Below are 20,191 nucleotides of genomic sequence, written 5' to 3'. Positions count from 1 at the left end.
GCAGTGCTAACTGTGCCACTAGAGATCCTGGTTCGAATCCAGGCTCTGTCGCAGCCGGCCGCGACCGGGAGACTCATGGGCGGCGCACAATTGGCCCAGCGTTGTCCAGGGTAGGGGAGGGAATGGCCGGCAGGGATGTAGCTCAGTTGATAGAGCATGGCGTTTGCAACGCCAGGGTTGTGGGTTCGATTCCCACGGGGGGCCAGTATATATATATATAAAAAAAAAAAAAAAATGTATTCACTAACTGTAAGTCGCTCTGGATAAGAGCGTCTGCTAAATGACTAAAATGTAAATGTTCAAAGAACGTTCTACAAATATTATTTAAAAACAGGATCAACAAAACTCTCTATCGTCTATCTCACGGGTTCCCAAACTTTTTTTGCCCCGACACCATTTTGATAAAAAAACATGTAAAAAACATTATGTAATCAACGGCCGATGTTTACTTTTTTAATTGGGGCTATGACAGTCTATTACAAATAATTCTGACAGGACTTTTGAAAGTATTTCAATCTGAAGGAAGTATGGTTTGAAGTGACTGAAATGCATCAGAAACATATTGGGAAGTTCAGTAGATCATCAGGCAATAATTCTGCATGAGCTTCTGTGTAGAAAATAACATTATAATTTGTTGTCCACTCTGTTCTAAGGAGTCCTGCGTGGCTTGTGGGCATTTTAGAGGAAACATACTGTACGTGTTCCCGAGAGGCTTATCTGTCATTGATGGGGTCATAATATTTTGTAGCTCAAACGGTTCAAAGGATAAAGCCACATTTCTAGTAAGAAAACATAAACCGCTGTTTATTACACCCGCATCTAGTGGCTACCGAAAGTTATTGACGTAATCGCGGTTCTATGAACCAAGCACATTTCTTTCAGAGATTCTCTCGCAACACCATTTTCAAATCAGTAGTTTGGGAAACCCTGCTCTATCTTGTTAAGTATGTTCAGGTGTTAATTGGCCTCACCTGATCTTAATGAGTGCTTGTTCCTTTGAAAGGGGGTCTGTTTGAATAGACTAAAATTAACCGTTTTGGATTAGTTTAAAAAATCATGGCATGCTAGCTCCATCCTGGTGGCCAGTGGACTAATTCTATGGATCGAGAACAGAAGATCATAAGTTTGAATGTCACTGTTGCTGTGCCACAATAAAAACGAAATGTGTTTGCATGACTAATGCCTAAGCAAATTAATTTCCATGTTTCCTATCTGTGCTTGGAGTTCGAAACAGTTAACCTAAAGTAGTAGTGTTATGAAAAGTGTTATTAATACATGTTTTCAGAACGTTATTTAATTACCTTCAAATAACCTATAATTTCCATTCTCAGAACATTAATAAAACCTCCCAGGTAGGGCCGGACTACCGCATTTGCCCCCCCAACACATTTTGCCATGGTGCAGAGAGAAACATTTGCAGTTTTATAATACTATTCTAAAAATGTTGTCATGAGGCTAAGAGAAAATGTTGCAGTTTTAAAGCAAATGTCCTGAAATTCTGCACATTTTGCCATGAGGCTGAGAGAAAATGTTGCAGTTTTAAAGCTAAATTCCTGGAATTCTACAGATTTTGCTATCATATGTTATCTGGGGGCCCCCCGACCAAATCAGGAAACTTGTGGCTTCTTTTACCAGAACCAATGGGAAACTTAAAATGTACGTTCCCACAACTTCCAAGGAACCAAATGTGCTAGCTGGGCTAATTTCTCTCTATATTGAGCAGCATTCATATAGAGTTGCATCTATTCTGCTCTGGTCTGTTGCATTGCATGGTGTCCTGTTTGTAATATTTGTTTTCAGTTGTAGTGTGTTCTATTTCGATTAAGTTATTACAGTAGTGTATTACTTTGGTTGGTTATCGAGTTAGCTGCAACAGGTCATGTAGCCTATATGATGATGTATGTAAGTCCATTATTGAAATTAGTCTGGTAGATGTGTGTGTGCGTGTGTGTCTTCTATCACTGTTGGCGTGCATGTGTGTAGGCATATACTGTATGTCTTTGTACCAAATAGGCAGACAGTAATACAGCATTTCTTGGGAGTCCATATCCTTTCCACCGACAGCTGAACAAAGCTCTATAACGTCATAAGTGTATAACAAGACCAACACAGCTCACGATAACATATCAAGTCTCTGCTTAAGACACAGCCAAATCATACACGGCTCATTGTGATGAAAGGGTTAAGCAAACAGCATTGGTTGGGATGGAGCACCTGTTTGTAAAGCTATGCTGTGTATTGGCTGTGCCTGGGTTGGGTGCTGGCTGTTGAGGCAGTGAGTGGGCTCAGCGCATGGGGATATGGGCGTGGGTGGGGTTATACAGAAGATTCAGAGGGGATGGGGGAGCAGCTGTGCATCTGCGGTATGACTGTGGGTGTGTGTGTGTTAGCAGCTGTGCATCTGCAGTATGACCGTGTGTGTGTGTGTGTGTGTGTTAGCAGCTGTGCATCTGCAGTATGACCGTGTGTGTGTGTGTGTGTGTGTGTTAGCATCTGTGCATCTGCAGTATGACCGTGTGTGTGTGTGTGTGCGCACGTTCAGGTGCACATGCGCGCGTGTGTGTACTTGAGTCACCAGAATTCTAGACTCTTTTTGCCAGGTGACAAAATGGGAGGTTAAATGATTCAGAGATTCATGAAGCTGCCATGGATTTGACACAAAAAGTATGTGAAAAAGTACTTTACACATAGACCTAGAGTATTATGCAGAAAATAGTACAGCTGAATTTCTCATTCCTGGTAACCTAATTTTCTCTTTGCTTCTCTCTGATAGGAAAACACACTTGAAGTTGCCACCAATTGAAATGAGACTCCAACCTAATTTCATTCTATACTCTATGGTATTGTGCCTTTACGTAACAGTGAATTCCATTGACATAATGAAATGGAAAGCTTGCCTTATTTCAGGCGTGTGTCTCTGTCATAGCCTACATTCAGACCGTGCTAGATATTGAATTTCTTCCAGGAATCGGAGGCTGGAATAATAGGATTTTCACAGTTGTAAACGTTGCTGTCCCGATACATTTTGAATGGTTACAGTAGACGAACAATGATGAATTAATGAATGGGTCCTATTTTATTGTCCCTTGTAAACAACATTTTCCATCTTTTAGATTAAGATTGAAAGCCTTGGAGGAAAAGTCTAATCTCTCAAGATGCTAATATTTTGCCAACCGAGTCTAAAGTCTAATCAAAGCTTCTACATCTTAGCCTTAATGGACAGCTCAGTGACTATCTCCTTCTGAAATCTTCCTCCGGCACACCAAGACACAGGGTTAACTGTACTGAGATATTGGTATTACTTTATTGAACCAGGACAGTGGAGCGAGGTTGCGAGTCTGTGGTGAATTTGTGCTGTAGCTGCAGCTTATGGTCCACATAATTACATGATGTTGGTATCCCCTAAGAGTTTACTGAAACTGTGCCCTAACAGGAAAATGTTTCCCCAGGCCACAACTGCTGGTGGTTAGTGCATGGTTTAGCCAGACTGGTTCCCACCATTTACCTGGACATGCTGCAGAAATCACAGGCTATCTGAACAACTCTATCTTATACTCTGACATAGACAATCAGTCATTCATAGCATCATCATTATGACTGCCCCACTTCTCTCTCTCTCTCTCTCGCTCTCTCGCTCTCTCTCTCTTCCTCTCACTCTCTCTCTCTCTGTTTTCTCTCTCTCTCAGTGGCTTGTCATCCCCTCACCACCTGCCAGCTATCTTGAATGTCTTTCTTCAATGTCAGTTTATCCAGGGTTCGAAAGTTTCAAGTTCTGTTATTTATTATGCACTGGTGAATTCTCTGAGGTAAACCACTGGGTCCTAGATTAGGACCAAAAAATAATTTACTCCATTGATTATGATGTTAAGATAAAGAATAGATGTCCCTGAAAACCACTGTTGAGTTACGAATATATTACTTGCCCAATGATTTGCTCCTTCATGTGGTTTCAGTAAGGTTTTGGCTTGTATCTCAGTAATTGTTCTAACTGTGACCTCCCCTACAATCAAATAAAATACAAATGTATTTGTCACATGCACCGGAAAAAACAGGTGTAGACCTTACCGTGAAAAGTTTACTTACAAACCCTTAACCAACAATGCAGAGTTTTTAAATAGAAGAAACATTTGCTAAACTAAAGCAAAAATAGTAACACAATAAAATAACAATAATGAGACTATATACAAGGTGTACCAGTGCCAAGTCTATGTGCAGGGGTACAGGTAAGTCAAGAGCCCTATTTTGAGTCTACTTCATTCTCTAGATATGTGGCTCTATATGGGTCAAAACAGGACATACCTTACTAGTTGTTCATGTATATCTTAACTGTTTACAGTGTCTAGCTCTGAAAATTGTTTGAAAGTGAACATACTGTTTAGAAACTGTTTTGAAATATCTATGATAGAGAACAGTTCAAGCTGAAACACTATTTACTAAAATAAAACTTACACTTGTCCAATTCAGCACACGTTAATAAAGTTAGCTGTTTTTCTGTGAGCAGCTTTACTGTGTTACTTAGGATAACAGGACTGAGTGGAGAGGGAGATGGAGTGAGAAAGAGAGAGTATGAGAGGGAGAGCGAGAGTCAGAGAGAGTGAGTAAGAGGAAGGGAGAGAGAGAGTGAGAGAGAGATTCAGAGAGAGAGGGAGAGAGAATGAGAGTGAGGGAGCGAGAGACAGAAAGAGAGAGAGTGGGGAAGAGTGTCGGAGCACTTGGAGGCACTGTGCATGTGAAAAGCAGATGGAGAGGAGGTTTACGTGGCAAGTGGAAACCATTTCAGTGTTTCGCATGGACCGGGGGAGTGTGGCTTTATTGAAGCTGGTGGGCTCAGGGGCATATAGGAAGTGGAATTGTGTGTGTGTGTGTGTGTGTTGGGGGGGATCGGGGTGTGTGTGGAGGGTCAAGGGGTGCACAGGGGTAAAGGGCTAGCTAGTCGTGAGATTTTAGTCTGGTGCAGGAAATCATTAGGATGAATGTGTGCTTCTCTACCACTTAAACTACTTTGGACTGTTTCAGCAGTCACACTCCCCTTGCTTGATAAACAGCCATTGAATACTGAGCTCTTTGACTGATCCTGCTTCCCAGATACAGGGCTTTTATTCACATGCTGCAAGGGCAATAGCACCTGAAAGATTTAATTAACTCAGTTTCACTCGAGTGTAACTACCATTTTATAATAGCATTTTCTAGGGTTAGACAATGCTAGGCTTATATTTGCACCATTCTTACATTTTTCTATAAAGATATTGTATGGATATTTGGCTGAACTAACTCTAAAATACATGCAGAACTGCATTATGAACTGACTAGTCTCTTAAACCACAAAGTCAGTGTGTGCACTGACAGCTTCAGTTACGTTTTGCAGAAGTAGCTAACTCCATCATGAGTTCCACTTAGGGGTCAGCGTAAAGCCAAGCCTCCCAGTTTCTGACAGTGACAATTTGTCACCTTGGCCTCCGACATGGAACCAACTCCTCCTAACCCTGCAGCAGGCAGCTAGCTGGTGTCACGTCTCCTCCCGTTACTCCCCTCCGGCGCTCTAATTATAGATTAATGTACAGTGCATTCAGAAAGTACTCAGACCCCTTGACTTTTTCCACATTTTGTTACGTTACAGCCTTATTCTAAAATTGAATGAATTGTTTTTTCCCCCTCATCAATCTACACACAATACCTCATAATGATTAAACAAAAACAGGTTTTTAGAAATTTTTGCAAATGTATAAGACATTTTTAGCTGAAATATCACTATTACATAAGTATTCAGACCCTTTGCTATGAGACTTGAAATTGAGCTCAGGTGCATCCTGTTTCCATTGATCATCCTTGAGATGTTTCTACAACTTGATTGGAGTCCACCTGTGGTCAATTCAATTGATTGGAAATGATTTGGAAAGGCACACACCTGTCAAAATAAGGTCCCACAATTGACAGTGCATGTCAGAGCAAAAACCAAGCCATGAGATTAAAGGAATTGTCCGTAGAGCTCCGAGATAGGATTGTGTTGAGGCACAGATCTGGGGAAGCGTACCAACAAATGTCTGCAGCATTGAAGGTCCCCAATAACACAGTGGCCTCCATCATTCTTAAATGGAAGAAGTTTGGAACGACCAAGACTCTTCCTAGAGCTGGCCGCCTGGACAAATTGGTCAGGGCCTTGGTCAGAGAGTTGACCAAGAACCCGATGGTCACTCAGAGCTCCAGAATTCCTCTGTGGAGATGGGAGAACCTTCAGAAGGACACCCATCTCTGCAGCACTCCACCAATCAGGCCTTTATGGTAGGGTGCCAGACGGAAGCCACTCCTCAGTAAAAAGCACATGACAGCCTGCTTGGAGTTTGCCAAAAGGCAGCTAAAGACTCTCAGACCATGAGAAACAATATTCTCTGGTTTGATGAAACCAAGATTAAACTCTTTGGCCTAAATGCCAAGTGTCACGTCTGGAGGAAACCTGCACCATCGCTAGAGTGAAGCATGGTGGTGGCAGCATCATGCTGTGGGGATGTTTTTCAGCGGCAGGGACTGGCAGACTAGTCAGGATCGAGGCAAAGATGAACGGAGCAAAGTACAGAGAGATCCTTGATGAAAACCTGCTCCAGAGTGCTCAGGACCTCAGACTGGGGCGAAGGTTCCCCTTCCAACAGGACAACGACCCTAAGCACACAGCCAAGACCACACAGGAGTGTCCTTGAGTGGCACTGCCAGAGCCTGGACTTGAACCTGATCGAACATCACTGGAGAGACCTGAAAATAGCTGTGCAGCGACACTCCCCATCCAACCTGACAGAGCTTGAGAGGATCTGCAGAGAAGAATGGGAGAAACTCCCCTGATACAGGTGTGCCAAGCTTGTAGCGTCATACGCTGCCAAAGGTCCTTCAACAAAGTACTGAGTAAAGGGTCGGACCGCAGAGTGAAGGAAAAGCAGCCAACAAGTGCTCAGCATATGTGGGAACTCCTTCAAGACTGTTGGAAAAGCATTCCAGGTGAAGCTGGTTGAGAGAATGCCAAGTGTGCAAAGCTGTCATCAAGGCAAATGGTGGCCATTTGAAGAATCTGAAATATAAAATATTTTTTGATTTGTTTAACACTTTTTTGGTTACTACATGATTCCATGTGTGTTATTTCATAGTTTTGATGTCTTCGCTATTATTCTACAATGTATAAAAGAGCAAACATAAAGAAAAAGCCTTGAATGAGAAGCTGTTCTAAAACTTTTGACCGGTAGTGTATGTACATTTTTATTTTTATTATTTTTAATACATTTGCAAAATTTCTAAAAACCTGTTTTTGCTTTGTCATTATGTGGTATTGTGTGCAGATTGATGAGAGAAAAAAACTATTTGATCCATTTTAGAATAAGGCAGTAACATAACAAAATGTGGAAAAAGTCAAAGGGTCTGAATACTTTCCGAATGCACTGTAATTGCTTTTTCAGCCACTCCAGAACCTGAGACCAGAAACAGGCTGCCTGCCTGAGGGCAATACCAGAACAAATGGTCTATTGATTCTGTATCCTCACAACAAATTCTGCAGAGCTGAGATGGTTGTATGCCCCAAATATTCAGCATTTTGTTGGTGCAAGAATTCTGTACAATAATATTAGCTGAAAAGCACAAAGTGTTGAATCTTGCGTCATTTTGTATATCAACTCATACACCCTGTGCCATGGAAATTTGTGGTAGTGCTGTAATCAATTGGTTGACACCTTGCATTGAGCAGACCTTCCCATGTCCAATAGCTCCATGAAAGACACAACTCTACCATTCCAATTTACAATGTCATTTAAAAACAAAATACCCTTCTCAAACATCTTTTCCATAAACACAGGTCTTTTATCAACTAGTACATTTGAGTTCAACCGTAATATTTATTGTAATATTTGTTAATGTCAAGGGGTGCTGAAGGTGGGTGTGGTGCATGAATCAAGCGCAGGACGCAGAAGCTCAGTCCAAAAGACTTTAGTGCAATATTCACGTAGAAAATAAGCACAATAAGCCCGAAGGCGAAATAACGGCGCACACAGGCGTCAATCAAACGGCGCACTAACATGTGCGAAAAACCTCTCCAAAACACTGGAGGGAAGTACGTAGCTCCAACACGAAACAGAAGAGCAATCACACACAAAGACAAACACACACAACGAGAACTAAATAGGACACTAACAAGACACAGGTGTACAACATCAAGACAAAACCAAATGAACATGAAACATAGATCGGTGGCAGCTAGTACTCCGGGGACGACGACCGCCGAAGCCTGCCCGAACCAGGAGGAGGAGCAGCCTCGGCCGAAACCGTGACAGTACCCCCCCCTTGACGCGCGGCTCTAGCCGTGCGCCGACCCCGGCCTCGGGGACGACCAGGAGGACGCGGAGCAGGGCGCGCGGGATGGTCCCGGTGGAACTCCGACAGGAGAGATGGGTCTAGGATGTCCCTCCGCGGCACCCAGCACCGCTCCTCCGGGCAGTACCCCTCCCACTCCACGAGATACTGGAGACCCCCCATCCGGCGTCTTAAGTCCAAGATGGACCGAACGGTGTACGCCGGAGCCCCCTCGATGTCCAGTGGGGGCGGAGGAGTCTCCCCTATCTCATTGTCCTGGAGTGGACCAGCTACCACCGGCCTGAGAAGAGACACATAGAACGAGGGATTAATATTCTTATACTCAACAGGTAGATGTAACCTATAACACACCTCGTTCAATCTTCTCAGGACTTTAAAGGGCCCCACAAACCGCCGACCCAGCTTCCGGCAGGGCAGGCGGAGGGGTAGGTTTCTGGTAGAGAGCCAGTCTCGATCTCCGGGTGCGTACACCGGCCCCTCACTGCGGTGGAGATCGGCGCTCGCCTTGTGACGAAGGATGGCCCGCTGCAGGTGGACGTGGGCAGCGTTCCACGTCTCTTCCGAGCGCCTCATCCAATCATCCACCGCAGGGGCCTCGATCTGCTGCCAAGGTGCCAGAACCGGCTGGTAACCTAACACACATTGGAATGGGGTTAGGTTGGTAGAGGAGTGGCGGAGAGAGTTCTGGGCCATCTCGGCCCAGGGAATGTACCGTGCCCACTCCTCCGGCCGGCCCTGGCAATACGACCTCAGAAACCTACCCACATCCTGGTTGACACGTTCTACCTGCCCGTTACTCTCCGGGTGGTACCCTGAGGTAAGGCTAACCGAGACCCCCAAACGCTCCATGAACGCTCTCCAAACACGGGAGGTAAACTGGGGGCCTCGATCAGACACTATATCCTCGGGTACCCCGTAATGCCGGAAGACGTGGGTAAATAGGGCCTCAGCGGTCTGTAGGGCAGTAGGAAGACCCGACATAGGGAGAAGACGACAGGCCTTAGAGAACCGGTCCACAACGACCAGGATGGTGGTATTCCCCTGAGAGAGGGGAAGGTCTGTCACAAAATCCACCTAGAGGTGGGACCATGGTCGTTGTGGAACGGGCAGGGGTTGTAACTTACCCCTGGGCAGATGTCGGGGCGCCTTACACTGGGCGCACACCGAGCAGGAGGAGACATAAACCCTCACATCCCTAGCCAAAGTGGGCCACCAGTATTTAGTGCTAAGGCAATGCACTGTCCGGCCAATACCCGGATGTCCAGAGGAGGGTGACGTGTGAGCCCAGTAAATGAGTCGATCCCGAATCTCGAGCGGAATGTACTTCCGACCCTCAGGACACTGTGGAGGGCTGGGGTCGGTACGCAACGCTCGCTCGATTTCGGCATCGACCTCCCACACCACCGGTGCCACAAGGCAAGACTCCGGTAGTATGGGAGTAGGCTCAACGGACCTCTCCTCCGTGTCATACCGCCGGGACAGCGCATCTGCCTTACCATTCTGGGACCCAGGGATGTACGTGATTTTAAATACGAACCTGGTGAGAAACCTACTCCATCGAGCCTGGCGAGGGTTCAGTCTCCTCGCTGCACGGATGTACTCCAGGTTCCGATGGTCAGTCAAAATGAGGAAAGGGTGTTGAGCCCCCTCAAGCCAATGCCTCCACACCTTAAGGGCTTGAACTACAGCTAACAGCTCCCTGTCCCCAACGTCATAGTTACGCTCCGCCGGGCTGAGCTTTTTTGAGTAAAAAGCACAGGGGCGGAGTTTAGGTGGCGTGCCGGACCGTTGAGAGAGAACGGCCCCTATACCAGCCTCAGACGCGTCTACCTCAACCTGAAAGGGTAATGCGGGATCCGGATGCGCCAGCACCGGAGCCAACGTAAACAGGTCCTTCAGTCTCCTAAAGGCCCTGTCCGCATCAGCTGACCACTGCAGGCGCACCGGACCCCCTTTCAGAAGGGACGTGATGGGAGCTGCCACCTGTCCAAAACCCCGGATAAACCTCCGGTAGTAATTCGCAAAGCCCAAGAACTGCTGCACCTCTTTTACAGTGGTTGGAGTTTGCCAATTACGCACAGCGGACACACGATCCACCTCCATTCTCACCCCTGACGCGGACAACCGATAACCCAAAAAGGAGACCGACTCCTGGAAAAACAGACATTTCTCTGCCTTGACATATAGGTCATGCTCCAACAGCCTCCTCAATACACGACGCACCAGGGTTATATGCTCGGCTCGGGTAGACGAGTACACCAGAATGTCATCAATGTACACGACCACCCCTTTTCCCTGCATATCCCGGAAAATGTCATCTACAAAGGATTGGAAGACTGATGGAGCATTCATCTACCCAACGTGGTACTAAACGCTGTCTTCCATTCGTCGCCCTCCCTAATGCGCACCAAGTTATACGCGCTCCTGAGATCCAATTTTGTGAAAAACCGCGCTCCATGCAATGACTCTGTCATGGTCGCAATCAGAGGGAGTGGATAACTGTATTTCACAGTAATCTGATTGAGACCACGGTAATCAATGCACGGGCGCAACCCTCCATCTTTCTTCTTCACAAAAAATAAACTCGAGGAGGCGGGAGAAGTGGAGGGCCGAATGTATCCCTGTCTCAAAGATTCGGCTATGTAAATCTCCATAGCTTTTCTCTCCTCTTGAGACAAAGGATACACGTGGCTCCGTGGGAGCGCTGCTCCTGCCTGGAGATCAATCGCACAATCCCCCTGTCTATGAGGAGGCAACTGCGTCGCCCTAGGTTTACTAAACACGAGAGCTAAATCCCCATATTCAGGCGGAATGTGCAGTGCGGGCACTTGGTTTGGACTTTCCACCGAAGTCGCCCCCACGGAAACACCCAGACATTGCCCCTCGCACTGAGCAGACCACCCATCGAGAGCCCTCTGTTCCCACGAAATAGCAGGGTTATGGGTGCTTAACCAGGGAATTCCCAGCACCACTGGGTACGCAGGAGAGTCGATCAGATACAGCTGTATAGTCTCTTCATGACCCCCCTGCGCACACATCCTAAGTGGTGCTGTGATCTCCCTAATCAACCCCGACCCCAACGAGCGGCTATCTAAGGCATGAACGGGAAAAGGTTTGTCAACAGGTAGGAGAGGGATCCCTAAATCTAAACAAAACTTCCGATCAACAAAATTCCCAGCTGCGCCTGAATCTACTAGCGCCTTATGCTGGGAATGAGGTGCAACCTGTGGAAAACACACAGGTATACAAAAGTGCGCAACAGAAAGCTCTGGGTAAGTGGGACGTCTACTCACCTGGGAGGCCCCCCCAGTGCGTGGCCTGTTGTCTTCTCCCCCGGAGAACCCTCCCCAGCACCTGGCCGCAGTGTGCCCTCCACGACCGCACTTGGTGCAGGAGACAGGCCCCCTCGGGCTCCTCCTCCTCCTTTCTCTAGCGCCGGCACCCCCGAGCTCCATAGGGCTCGGCTCGGAGGTGCCGGAGGGCGGAATGGACGGACCCCCCTCGGGACGTCCACGGGTGGCCAGCAGGGTGTCCAGACGGATGGACATATCGACCAACTGGTCGAAGGTGAGATGGGTATCCCTGCAGGCCAACTCACGTTGAACGTCCTCCCGTAGGCTACATCGAAAATGGTCGATGAGGGCCCGTTCATTCCACCCTGCGTCCGCCGCTAGAGTCCGGAACTCTAGAGCAAACGCCTGTGCGCTCCTCCTCCCCTGTCTCAGGTGGACTAGACACTCCCCCGCCGCTTTGCCCTCAGGTGGATGGTCGAACACGGCCTTGAAGCGGCGGGAGAACTCGGCGTAGGAGATGGTGTTGGCGTCCATCTTCCTCCACTCGGCGTTAGCCCACTCCAACGCCTTGCCCGTGAGACAGGAGATGAGGGCGGAAACGCTCTCGTGTCCCGAGGGCACCGGGTGTACAGTGGCCAGGTAGAGCTCCACCTGCAGGAAGAACCCCTGACACCCGGCAGCTGTTCCGTCATACGCCCTCGGGAGCGAGAGCCGAATCCCCCTGGGTTCCGGACCTGGGACTGGTGGACCGGCCGATGGGGTTGGCAGGGTAGGTGGAGGTGTGGGTACCCCGCTGGCCTCCCATCGGTGCAGGGTGTTGATGACGTCCTGTAGAGCGGTCCCCAGTTGTCGTATCTGGTCATCTTGGCCGCGAACATGCTCCTCGAGCGACTCAGGCATAACTGCAGATCCTGCTGATTCCATTTTGGTGTGTGATTCTGTCAAGGGGTGCTGAAGGTGGGTGTGGTGCATGAATCAAGCGCAGGACGCAGAAGCTCAGTCCAAAAGACTTTAGTGCAATATTCACGTAGAAAATAAGCACAATAAGCCCGAAGGCGAAATAACGGCGCACACAGGCGTCAATCAAACGGCGCACTAACATGTGCGAAAAACCTCTCCAAAACACTGGAGGGAAGTACGTAGCTCCAACACGAAACAGAAGAGCAATCACACACAAAGACAAACACACACAACGAGAACTAAATAGGACACTAACGAGGACTAACAAGACACAGGTGTACAACATCAAGACAAAACCAAACGAACATGAAACATAGATCGGTGGCAGCTAGTACTCCGGGGACGACGACCGCCGAAGCCTGCCCGAACCAGGAGGAGGAGCAGCCTCGGCCGAAACCGTGACAGTTCAATCTTTGCTGGGGGATGAAATTGAAATTGTAACCAGCTCTTCATTGCTTGATTGAAGAAGAGATATATTTTGAACAAGGTTTCATTTACAATTAGTCGAAAATGAGAAATGTAAATCTGCACAAAGGCAAATAGGCTATTTTTAAACAAGGGATGAGCTTTTCTTAGTAATCTACTTTAGAACCATTTTGGTTTCAAGTAAAACTTTTATATGAGTGAAGCTTTTAGAGAGAGGTTTAGTGCTTTTATATTTACTATCCTCAGCCCTGTAGCTCAACTGGTAGAGCACGGCGCTTGTAACGCCAAGGTAGTGGGTTCGATCCCCGGGATCACCCATACACAAAAATGTATGCACGCATGACTGTAAGTCGCTTTGGATAAAAGCGTCTGCTAAATGGCATTATTATTATTATTATTATATAGATAGGCACGCTTTATCTTGTCTGGTTTAGCATCCCAGATAAAGCAAAATATTTTGAGTAAACTGAGATATGACTAACGAGTTAATCCGTATAATTTTCCATAAATAGACAGCTATTTACCTCTCCATGGTTGCAGGATCTTGTCTATTTTTATAAATGTTTTATTGAAATTCATTGTGGAGAATTAATTTATATATTTTGTGATATGAATACCAAGTATGTCTACTTCACCATCAGCCCATTTTATAGGTAAACTGCAGGGTAATGTAAAAGTTGTGTCTTTCAAAAATCCAATACATAATCTGGTATACTTGTCATAATTGGGTTTTGGTCCAGAGAGGCCAGAAAGGTTATCTAGATCTTCAATGAGACATTGCAGGGATCTAGCTTGTGGACTTAATATAAAACTTCAGTCATCGGCATACATGGTCACCTTTGTTTTTAACCCTTGGATTTCTAATCCCCTAATGTTGTTATTTGATCTATTTTAATAACTAGCATTTCGATGGCCATAAAGAATAGATATGGTAACAGTGGACACCCTTGTTTAACTCATCTTGACAGTTCAAAACTCTCTGAGAAGTAGCCATTATTTACTATTTTACACCTGGGGTTGCTATACATTACTTTTACCCATTGAGTAAGAGATTTACCGAAATTGAAAAAATCCAGGCATTTATATATAAAATCTAGTTGTACTTTATTAAAGGCCTTTTCAAAATCCGCTACAAATACCAGGCCTGGCTTTTTAGATGTTTCATGTTGTTCTATTATTTCTAGTAGATGTCGTATATTGTCTCCAATGGATTGTCTATGTAAAAAACCTGTCTGATCAGGATGAACAATACCAGGTAAAACCTTTTTAATTCTGAGTGCTATGCATTTCGCTAGTATTTTTCCATCACAACATTGAAGTGAAAGTGGCCTCCAGTTTTTTTGATGGACTGGATCTTTATATTTGCCATATGGGTCTTGTTATTGGGACAGTGGTTAGGGTCTTTGTCATTGGTGCTGGTGGACTATGTTCGAGACATGCTAGGGGAGTCACCCTACTCTAACATTCTTAGCAATGTTAGTTAATATCATTATTTGGCTACAGTTACAACACACCTATCTGATCTAATTAAAATGAGTTTCTCATTGAAAGATGGGAATCAGTAGAATTCTAGATAGCTGAGCATGTCAAAGAAAACTCGTTATCGTCTTTTTGAAATCCACACCACATATGTGACTCGTTTCAGGAAACTAGGCGTATGTCGCACGTCACTACTTCACAGGAGAGCCATTTGAACGTAAACTGTTTTTTAAAATCAAAATGCATTTTTTTGCAGAAATGTGCCTTAATAACAAACTTGTATGCCATCTCTAAATACGAATATAATTGTTAAATTACGATCCTAGTTGGTTTAGTCACGGAAAAAGACAGGAACCTTCCCGCTAGCCATGATTGGCTGAGATAATGGATGAGCTGGACAGGCCGAGCTGGACAGGCCGAGCAATGAGTTCGGATTGGTCTGCCATGTAGCACGCAGCTCTGCATGAGCTGCTCAGTAGGTGTAGGTAATCCTTTCTAACGCTGCTCTTTTTGAAAGATAACACGTAGTAGAACTGCAAAAGTGTTGTTCTCCACTTTTTGGAGGACCGAGTTTTGAAATCAGTGGAATTAGAGTATGATAGCTAAGGAGATAGAGAAAATTCTGCCGTTTCATTGCAAATATGCAGAGGGTCGAAAAGAGAACACACAGAATGCTATTGTATAAAACACCTGTCTCCGGATTAAATCAAATCAAATCAAATCAGATTTTATTGGTCACATGCGCCAAATACAACAGGTGCAGACATTACAGTGAAATGCTTACTTACAGCCCTTAACCAACAGTGCATTTATTTAAAAATAAAACAACAACAAAAAAAGTGTTGAGAAAAAAAAGAGCAGAAGTAAAATAAAGTAACAGTAGGGAGGCTATATATACAGGGGGGTACCGTTGCAGAGTCAATGTGCGGGGGCACCAGCTAGTTGAGGTAGTTGAGGTAATATGTACATGTGGGTAGAGTTAAAGTGACTATGCATAAATAATTAACAGAGTAGCAGCAGCGTAAAAAGGATGGGGTGGGGGGGCAGTGCAAATAGTCCGGGTAGCCATGATTAGCTGTTCAGGAGTCTTATGGCTTGGGGGTAGAAGCTGTTGAGAAGTCTTTTGGACCTAGACTTGGCACTCCGGTACCGCTTGCCGTGCGGTAGCAGAGAGAACAGTCTATGACTAGGGTGGCTGGAGTCTTTGACAATTTTGAGGGCCTTCCTCTGACACCGCCTGGTATAGAGGTCCTGGATGGCAGGAAGCTTGGCCCCAGTGATGTACTGGGCCGTACGCACTACCCTCTGTAGTGCCTTGCGGTCAGAGGCCAAGCAGTTGCCATACCAGGCGGTGATGCAACCAGTCAGGATGCTCTCGATGGTGCAGCTGTATAATTTTTTGAGGATCTGAGGACCCATGCCAAATCTTTTCAGTCTCCTGAGGGGCAATAGGCTTTGTCGTGCCCTCTTCGTGCCCTCTTCATTACATCTTCAAACTAACGGCAACCATGGTGTCCATGACAGAGAGGGAGAAGCGTCCATCCATGTAGCTAGCTAGATATTCAGATATTATACGTTTCTAACTTTGTCAGAAAGTCATTTTCATTTCAAGTTAAAGTGTACTGTTAGATATCTGGCTGGATCGCTACCTAACATCAGGTGTATGATCTGTGTAGTAATATTATTCGTATCTCAGAGCCAATTGCATTGCTAGTTATAGCCTAATGTTAGCTAGCTAGCTAACATTGAACCTGGTTGGTTAGCTACCTACAGATTCATGCAGGGTAGTAACGTTGAGATTATGGTTCATTGTTTAGCTAGCTAGCTACATGTCTAAACAAAAGACTCTGACATTCTTAGACAGGGACACTCGATAGTCAATCTTAAATTATTATTTCTTTATTACCAGCATGCTGGAGAGGTTCCAACCAACTCAATGCACCAAGTACACATGTCGATCAGGAGCTCCAACGGGGCAGTCCCCGTCATATTTGCATGATTTAGCTTAATCATCATTCATAATTAATTCATCATTAATGTTTGCTTCAAGCATGTGACAGACCAATACCTCATGAGGCTTCTTCTCTCTAAGCTGAGACCTTGAAACTGAGATATCCCTTTCTCTAAACAAGGTTCTGGGCGTACTGCCAAATTGCAGATACTGATAGTGAGGATTCATTCAATCAGTCACTTGCATGAACACAGAAATTGGTTATTAGAAAAGCGCATGAATAGAACACAGAAATTGGTTATTAGAAAAGCACAAAATAAAAATGTCCATCACACTCCACTATGCAAGTAACCATTTAATCAGAACGTTCATGATGTCACTGTGACAACTGTCGATAAACATAGCTGGTAAATTCGCTATGGCTATCTGTTCCGATTTCAAAGCACTCTCGTCTGAGTGTGCCAGAGCGCAGAATAACTGACGAATTTACGAACGCTCAACACCGGTTGAATATGGCCAGTGTCAGTAAACGTTGGCAAAAAAGCGTCATTAAATTGTTGCCAGCAGCACAGTTACAGTCACCAATGCTCTGGATAACATAAAAACAGCCTAACCAGCTCTGCTAGGGCGAGTAAAATGGTCAGAGTGAGCTGTTCTCTCATTTGTGTCTGGAAGTAGCTAGCAAGCTAGCCAACGTTAGCCAGTTAGCTTTGGTGCTTGACTGCTGTTGTTAGGTCAGAACGCTCGGATCAACCCTACTCCAAGGCCAGAACGTCCAGTGTGTGCTCTGAACGCTCCGAGAGTGAAAAGCTCTGAATTTTACAAACGGACAATCTGACAACGCTCTGAATTTACGAACGCCGAGAGCGCACTCTGGCACTCCAGATTTAATTTACGAACACACCCGTAGTATAAGCCAGCCTTTAGTCTTGAAATCTTTGGTTGTTTAGTACATGGCCTCACTTGTGAATCCTTAAAGAGATGGGTGGGGCTAAGGCTTAAGAGGGTGTGAACGATGCTGAATGGGTGTCGACAAAGAAGAGCTCTCCAGTAGGTTTACCAAAACTTTAAAATGCCATTTTATCAAAAGTGAGGTTACAAGTTTATCAACTTTCAAAGCAGAATGACTTTCCCATTGTTCCTCAACTGTACTGTATGATATACAATTTTCTAGCTCTGAGTCTCTACTTTTATCCAATGTAAAAAACACAATTTAAAATTTTGCTACCTTAGACCGAATCGAGCCGGTCGGTCACATATACCATGTAGAACAAACATGTGTCTTTGATAAGGAATCACATCAGCTCTCGTCATTACATTTCATTGCATGCCCAGGTGGTTGTGTTGCTTCTAATAGAAACATACCCAGAACATATTCTCAGAATATCAGAAATGTGTATATTGACAGTAGCATGTCTGTAGTTTCTCACATTTGCCATTTAAGCAATTATGATGCCAGTTATACCAAAACAATACACAAGACAGAGTTCCAGTTTTAATGTGGAAAAATAGACAAATTGCAACATAATCACTTGGTACAGAAGTCAAGAGAGGGCATATGATTATTTTTTTTTATGACTCCCTCGTGATGTCGAGATCACAACTTATTTATCTCATGATCACTACATAACAAAAGTTGCTTTGTCACGATCACAATATCATTTTCTTGTGATCACGACATAAAAACTTTTTTTTGTTGAGATCATGAATTAATCAAAAGTAACACACATCATCCATTTATTTGTTCAGATGCACGATAACCACCTCATCAAGGAGCCCTGTTGCTCCGTTGATCCTGCAATCAGGGGCATATAAGCCCTGAACGTTGCCTGACAGGCAGCATTGTCTCCCAGGCTGCATTGTCTCCCAGGCTGCGTACCGCCCCCAAGACCACAGCCAATCGCATGCAAGGTACAACACAGCAAACTTAGCTAGTCTTGTGAGCTAGGTGGTTAGCTAGGTAGTCTTGTTAGCTAGCTACCAAGCTAGCTTGTTATCTATGCTGGTTGTTAGCTTGCATAACTGAAACATGTATAATTATAAGGGACACTTCTTGTTTTGTGGATGATATTTACATTTACAGTGGGTGTGCTCCATTCCTGAAATGCTGATCAGAATTAATTTCAGTCTCAGAGGCTGATAAATCAGGATGCTGCCTTTTAGGCTGTTTTAACGGTAAGTCTCCTTACAGGCAGATTAGCTGTCAAAGTGCTTAATCGGCAGATGCATATCTGATCCAGGGGGTTAGCTCTATTCCTGGTAGGCTGATCAGATTCAATAGCAGCCTCAGAGGCTGATGTCAGGATGCTGCCTTGTAGGCTGTTTCATAGGTTAAAATCCTTGCAGGCATATTAGCTGTCAGCACTTTATAGGCTGATGCATATAATCCCGAGTGTGTGAACTCTATTCCTGGCAGGTTGATCAGATTCAATAGCAGCCTCAGAGGCTGATAAATCAGGATGCTGCCTTGAAGGCTGTATGCAAGGAGTAAGCTGTTTCATATGTAAGGCTCCATGCAGACAGCCTTCAAGGCAGCATGGTGGAAGCCCTCAATGGCTCTGCCCATGCTAAAAATGCATGTTGGCCACTAGAGGCCTCTATCACTCTCTATGGTTGTTACCCCACTTAACCTTTTCGTTTTGGAAATGTTCCCATTATTTTGAGTTAATTAAGGAGAAAGAGAACTACATTTTAGTCAAATGCAAACTCTGCAAAGGCAGTGTTGTTCTCTTTGTCCAGAAACACCACATCAAACCTGAAAGGCATCTGGAGGTCATGCACAAAGCTGGTAGTCAAAGTTCCAGAAATGCATGAAAGTGAAATCTATACACATTATGATAATAAACAAAGATGCATCAATAATATAAATAAATATTCGAATAAAATGTCCATATAAACAATCGAAATGTCAGTTAAATCCAATTCAAAATGGCAATAATGACATGAACATGTATTGCTAAGAATGTGAGAGTATGGTGACTACCCTAGCCGGTCTCGAATCCAGGCTAACAGCACCAATGATGAACGCCCTAACTACTATCCCAATAAGTTATATCTCTAGGGCAGTGGTCACCAACTTATTCTGAGTCATGATCACTTTCGCAGTCAAAAAGCAAGCAGAGATCTACCGCTCAGAATTTTTTTAAATAATGATTTAAAACATGTAACATTAACCTATTAAAAACAGTTTTGTAAAATGAGGTTTGTGCAGTAGGCCTAATACATTATCACAGCATATTGGCTATATGCCTGGCCTGCCAATATTGTTCTTCTCAGACCATATTATATTTCAAAACTTGAGCTTTGATTACAAATTAGATCAGTTGGTGTAACACTTGCGAGGCACAGCTGAGCATAAATTGACAATTTTCAAATAATTCGTTTTTCTTTACTGGACTGATGGTACCTGCATCTGATGGTCATGGTGCTTTCAAGACAACTGGGAACTCTGAAAAAAAACTAGGTCAAATCATGACGTCAGTGATCTTCAGGTCAGAAAGTCGGAGGTCTAGAAAGATGCCAGCTTTTCCGACTTTGAATTCCGAGTTGGATGACTCGTAGAGCTTGCTGGAAGTAAGGAGAAGCATGTTTTGTAATTGTGTTGAATAAGAACAGGGTAGACAGTGCTGAATAAAAATTAAACATGAACTCACTCATAAAAACAGCAGCTCTTTGATGTATTCTTTGACAGTCTCTCTGTGGTCATGGTTTTAAAAGTTATAAAATCTTACGTAGGCTA

At 44.7% G+C, this 20,191-nt stretch overlaps 1 protein-coding gene across 1 annotated transcript in view; it reads left to right on the top strand.

Annotated features, from left to right (window-relative positions):
* LOC311133193 (SH3 and PX domain-containing protein 2A-like) overlaps nt 1–20,191 on the top strand; it is a gene marked incomplete at both ends in the record, with an annotated part of 119,510 nt that overhangs the window by 44,273 nt on the left and 55,046 nt on the right. The window lies entirely within an intron of this gene.

This window comes from Coregonus lavaretus (genome assembly GCF_964263955.1).
Source record: "Coregonus lavaretus genome assembly, chromosome: 1".
NCBI classification, from domain to species: Eukaryota; Metazoa; Chordata; class Actinopteri; order Salmoniformes; family Salmonidae; genus Coregonus; species Coregonus lavaretus.
The sequence above is the reverse complement of the archived record's forward strand: the minus strand, read 5'-3'. Positions and strand labels throughout refer to the sequence as shown.